We start from the raw sequence: 5717 nt of genomic DNA, 5'->3' as shown, positions 1-5717 counted from the left end.
GGTGGCACAGCTGGAGTTGGCCCCAGAAGAAAGGCTAGAGGAGATCAACGCACAAGAGGCACCGCGAGAAGAGGGAGCGGGAGTGAGACGGTAGCCAACCTCGGACTGGGAGCGCGGTGCTTCAGGAGAGAGAATGGACTCAGGTCGCCCGCGGACAACGGCGGGGCCCCGCGCCCGCTCCGCGGCTTGGCTCGCCTCAGCCCGGCCACTGCCCAGGGCCACACTGCACCGAAGGGCCGGCTGACGGGGCCGGGTGGCTCCGGCGGAGGAGACGCTTCTGGGGAAGCGGCGGCCAGAGGGGAACCCGAGGGGCCGAGCCCGGCGGCGGTAGTAACTAGAGGGTGTCCTGGAGAACCCGGAATCCTGAGGGGGGAACGGCGGCGGCCTGCCTACCTGCTCGCTGCTGCCGGGGCTCGGAGCCCGTGCCGCGGCCGCGAGGAAAGAAGGAGACTCGAAGCTTCGTGGGTACCGAGTAGCCGCAGCCCAGTCCGGTTGCTGCTGTCGCGCCCGCGGATTCAAATCCCGACGATAGGATCGGCGAGGCCAATCAGCGTGCGACCGGGGGCTGGTTCACCAATAAGAAGACACGCTGCGCCAGCCCCCCTCCCTCCTCCCCCGCCTGTGATTCTCCTTCCGGGTCGGCATAATTCTAGGTGTGGCGGGCATTGGAAAGACCACAGGGTCGCACAGGACAACCTCTGCTCCAGGGTGGGCCGGGGTCGCGGGAACCATCACGGTCCCGGGGATCTCAGCTTTTGCCGCAGAGGCGACTGGGCTGAGCGGCATGCCCGCAGACTGAGACGGCTGGCTTGGACTAAGTTTCCCCAGCTGTAAAATGGGACCAGATGTAGCGTCTGTCAGGAGGGTCCGCACCTTCGTGGGCAGTGTCGCGGCGGCTCACGGGTTTTGGTCGGACGCGGAGCGCAGAGTCTGCATTTCTCAGTGTCCCTTGGCGGCCGTACGATGTGACCCCATTTATCAGAGTGTCTCGCACGGGACATAATTGAGAGGCGGTGGTAAACTCCATATCCCAGAGTGCCCCGCGGGCGGCATGCCTTCTGGGGGCGGACTCAATCTCCCAGAGTGCCCTGTGGGCGGCATGGCGGGGAGTGGGGTGAGGCTGGTCGGACTCCATTTCCCAGAGGGCCCCGCGCGTGGCGTGGAGGCTGCAGACTGCGGTCGGTATCCATCTCCCGTTGCCCCGCGACGGCAGGGCGCTGGCACGGCATTTCCCAGAATGTCCTGCGGTTGGCATGATTCGGGAGCCGGGGGAAACTCCATCTCCCAGAGAGGCACGTGGCGGCCGGGCGCGGCAGCGACAACATACCGGCCGAAGACGGACACCGTGGCCTCTCGCCCGCGCCCAGGCGGTCGGCATCGCCGGACGGCCACCTGGCGGCGGTGCCATGGACAGCCCTGAGGTGACCTGCACGCTCACCTATCTGCTCTTCGCCGTGTGCTTCGTGTTGACGCCCAACGAGTTCCAGTCAGCCGGGCTCACGGTGCAGAACGTGCTGTCGGGCTGGCTGGGCAGAGAGGACGCCGCCTTCGTGCCCTTCCATCTGCTCTGAACGGCCACCATGCTGCTGTGCCACTCGCTGCTGCCGCTCAGTGAGGCGCTGCCCACCAGCTCCCCGCCCGGGACGAGGACGCGGTAGCTCCGTGCGTCTAGCTGCGGGAGCGTGGCACCTTGGGGTGGGTGCAGGGTGTCGGTGGGTGATGCTGCCCTGTCTGGGCCTCAGTCTCTTGTTCAGCATTGACCTCAAGGGCTGCCGTGAGCGCTCCTGGGGTGGGGGCTGGGGGCCTGCTTGCCTTCCGGGAGAGCCTGCTCACTCCCGTCCCCTACCCCTGAGGGCTACCTGTGGGTTGTGCAGTTTAGCTGGGACTGCAAACCTCAATCTACTCCCCTATTTCTGCACTGGGTCCCTGGACACCTGGGCCCTCCAGAAAAATAAGGCTCAGGGGACCCAAGGTGCTGGCAAGGTCACATGACAGGTCTGAGGCCAGAGCTTCAGCAGGAGCTGAGGGGGCAGGGGTGCAATGGCTCTGAGAACCTCTGGGGGGCTGAGTGGGAGGACAGGACCCCAGGCAGGCAGTTGGGGTTCCCGCAAGCAGTCAGGGACTCAAGGCGCCCCACCCTGCATCGTGTGCCTTCCAGCCTAGGACAGGCCACCCCCAGCACTTGCACCCAGCCGCCTGTCCGCCCACACACCCACCACCACTTTAGAGGTGGGGAAACCAAAGCAGACAGAGCCCATGCTGCCCTGAACATGAAGGAATGAGCAGATTACTGGGGTCTTGAGGGCTCATACCCCAGTTCTGCAGCCCATGAAGGGCTCTGAGTTCCCTCCACTTTTTCAGGCACATCTCTGTGAGGGACTGGGGGCTTCCAATCTGGGAGGAAGGCAGGTTCCCACACCGCAGGCAACACACCAGGTCAGGGTTCAGTTCCTCTTCCAAGGTCAGGAAATGGGAAAGTTGCAAATGCATAGGGGAAGCGATGGCGGGCGGGGTGCGGGCTGTTCCAAGCTGGGGTCCAGCCACCACCCCTGCCCAGGACCCATCTCACCCAGTGCCTCTGGCAGGGGACTGGAGGATGGGTTGCCTGGGTAGGGGCGTTCTCGACCTGGGACCCCTTGACCCTGTCTCTTTGGAGATGAGATTTTGACTTTGTTTCCAGAGTCTCTTGGGGTCAGCAACGGGGGCAGCTGGAAGGCCGGGAGGGGCCCGGAGGCGGTCGGTGGGCCCAGTGTGAGGGCCCGACAGGGTTAATGAGCTGCCTCTGCTCCCACTGTTGTGGCTCTGGTCATTAAAAACCCATCTCCTGCCTCTGTCCCAGCCCTCCGGGGCCTCCTGGGGCCTTTGTCTCACTTTCTAAGGCTGTGACAGGATCAGGCTGGGGGGGGGGCGGCAGGAAGAGAGGGGACCTGTGGCATACAAAGCTCCTTACCCCTGGCCCCTGGCCCTGGAGCCTCCTCTGCCAGGATGCCCTCTTCGGGGGCTGGCACAGGCCAGGCTGGCGGGCGTCCCCTGAGCCCAGCCCAGGATGGATCCGCCCTGGATGCACCCTGTGGCCACCCCCGTGCTGTTCCCAGGCCCCGAGGTGGGTGGAGAGCCCCCAGCCCTCCTCGCATTTGCCCACGGTCCGCTGCAGGTTGCTAGGAGCCGGGTGGGGGCAGCCTGCGGCCGGCAGCCTGGTCAGGAGGAGGATCCCGGCAGGGGGCGGGTGCCCGGGGACAAAGCCCGCCTGTGATTAAGTCATCTGCCTGAGGGCAACAAGCACACCACCCAGCCAACCAAGGGCAAGGCCTGCCCACACCCCTCTACTACTGCCCCTAGGCCAGGCCCACCGTTGACCCCACTGTGGTCAGAGGTGTCCACCTGCCCCTGCCCCATGGTCTCTCCTGCCCAGGTGCCCATGACCTCCTCGCAGGGCCTGGCGTCCTCCTCCCCCTTCCAGCTCTGCTGCTGGCCTGCAGGTGACAACAGCCAAGGCCCTACTGCCTCAGTGCACCCATCCCTTGCATGGGCCACCTAGGCTGGAGAAGCATCTGAAGGTCTCGCCTCGCTCAGTGCTTCCTCCAGCCCTAACCATGCTGCCCACCTGCCCGGAGCTCCCTGAGCTGGAGGGCCCAGGAACTGGCTGGGTGGACACACGGCCACCTGGCTCGTGGAAGGGAGTGGGATCCCTGGGCTGCCAGTGGACCCTGCCACAGTGTCTTTCCTGTCTCCACCAGCAGGACCCCCACACCCTTGGGAGGAAGAGTCCAGCCTTGTGGGGACCCTGGGTGCACTAGGGCAGGGAGGGGGTACTGTCTGGGCCTTGAGGAAACGTGTTATCACTGACCCCTTGCCACCGACCCCACTGGCACCACTGGGCATTTACGGGGCCCTGGCCCGACCCCAGGAGAGTACCCCAAGCTCGCTTTAGAGCAAACACCAAATGGGGAAAGCCTTTGTGGGTAGGGCCAGCCCCCCACCTGGGCAGGGAGGCTGTGGGGGTGGCCAGGCCCGGGCCTGGTCTGGATGGGTGACAGGTGGGCTTATCGCAGACAGGCTGAGGAGTCGGGGTTTCAGGATGGGGCGGAAACTTCCTGGGATTTGCTGCTAATCAGGGCCTGGGGCGGCCACAGTTTATCTCTGCCTCGGTCACATGGTCACGTTATCTGAACTTGTCCTCTGGCCAGAGTTCTAGGGGCTTTGGAAGGGCAGGGCTCAGAGGGCCAGCTGGGGTGGGGGAGGGGAGTCTGGCCTGACCCCCCAGGGCCCCTGGTGCCCCTTCTCCCCGTGAACTGCTCTGTGGCCTGGGGGCACAAGTGGGCATAAATGAGGTGCCCAGGGCTGCCCTCTGTGCTCACTGCGGGGAGCAGTGGGCCCTGGGGCCTTTCCAGGACCCCTCTTCCCACCCCAGGAGCTTGCCTCTGCCCCACTCTTCCTGGAGACCCTAGCCAAGTCCCAGCCCGGTGAGGGTGGCTTTCTTGAGTGGTCCTGGGTTTAAGCTTCTTTGTTCCAGCTCAGCTGCTCCAGGGAGCTGGGTTACAGGAAGGCTGAAGAAGAGACCCCCTCATCCGCCTCCACCACACGCCCACCACACTCCCACTTGGCAACCCCTGCACCAGCCCCACTGTCCACTCCCTGGCCGATCCCTGCCACCTCTTCATTTTCTAGTGCAGGTGTGCCCGCCGCTGTACCCTCTGGTTGTGGGCCCTTTCCCTCACCTGGCTGCTTTGACCCCACCCTGACGGGGAGCCGGTGGAGGGTGGGGTCTCCATCTTCTCAGGTGTGAGAGGGTCAGCACCCATCTGCATGGGCCAAGTGCCATGCCGGTCCAGGGGACTCAGTGGTGACCAGATGGAACCATCTCCCTCCTTGGGGGCTGTGGCTGCTGTCCCTGGGAGGGCACAGGGCGTGGACGGCAGACTTGCCGGCCACCTGGGCCTCTCCCAGCCTGTGCAGCCTCACTGAGCTGGTTCCACTGGCCGGCGGGGCTATGGCCATCGAGGGGAGGGGACTCTCAAACCAAATGTCTTCTTCACTGCCAGACAGGGAAGGCCATTTGGAGGGTAGGTGTCAGGCTCAGGACACAGGTGGCCTGCACTACTGGGGTTGGCCTGCATTAGTGGGACCCTGCAGTCGCCTATTGTGGCCGGATTCCTGCTGGGCAGTGATGCTGGCGCTGGAGGCATTGGCAGGGGAGGGGCTGGGGCAGTGGAGACGTCCACCCCTGTCGCTGGGGGCGGAGCAGGTGGAGCCTCAGTTTGTGCCTGCCACCCGCCTGGACCCTCGTGCTCAGGCCTGTCGGGGCTGGGCGTCCCCAGAACTCCAGGCTGAAGCCTGGAGTGGGGGGCTGTGCTGTTCTCCCCAACCCATTCCAGCTGGGGCCTTCCGTGCACTTCCACCCTGGGGGTGGTGGCCAACCCTGGGTGCGGTGTCCTCCGAAACGGGCCCAAGGGCCCCATGAGGGAGAAGAACTCGGTCCCTTTCCACACCTTTCCCAGATCCCAAACTATCCCATATACAACAGGTGCTCACGAGGTCTGTCCTGGGGCTGTTACTCCCTGGGCTCCTCTGGCACCTCCTGCCCTCTTGCCTTGGTGCCCGCTGCCCCCGCTGGCTCTTCCTGTCGCTCTCGGCGGCAGAACCTCCTGACTGCACATTGCAGCCACCTACTTTCATCAGACCCCCTTCCTGCATGTGCCGACAGCCCCCCCCCCCCC

General features: G+C 65.0%; 1 protein-coding gene across 1 annotated transcript in view; it reads right to left on the bottom strand.

Annotated features, from left to right (window-relative positions):
* TACC3 (transforming, acidic coiled-coil containing protein 3) overlaps positions 1–452 on the bottom strand; it is a 20458-nt gene extending 20006 nt beyond the window's left edge. Inside the window, exon 1 of the mRNA XM_012663683.1 lies at positions 394–452. The gene's annotated coding sequence lies outside the window, so the exon portion shown is untranslated. The remainder of the gene's footprint in view (positions 1–393) is intronic.
* Between the last annotated feature and the right edge of the window lie 5265 nt (positions 453–5717).

Source organism: Propithecus coquereli, unplaced genomic scaffold (genome assembly GCF_000956105.1).
Source record: "Propithecus coquereli isolate 6110/MARCELLA unplaced genomic scaffold, Pcoq_1.0 Scaffold821, whole genome shotgun sequence".
NCBI lineage: Eukaryota > Metazoa > Chordata > Mammalia > Primates > Indriidae > Propithecus > Propithecus coquereli.
This window is presented reverse-complemented; position numbering and strand designations above follow the sequence as displayed.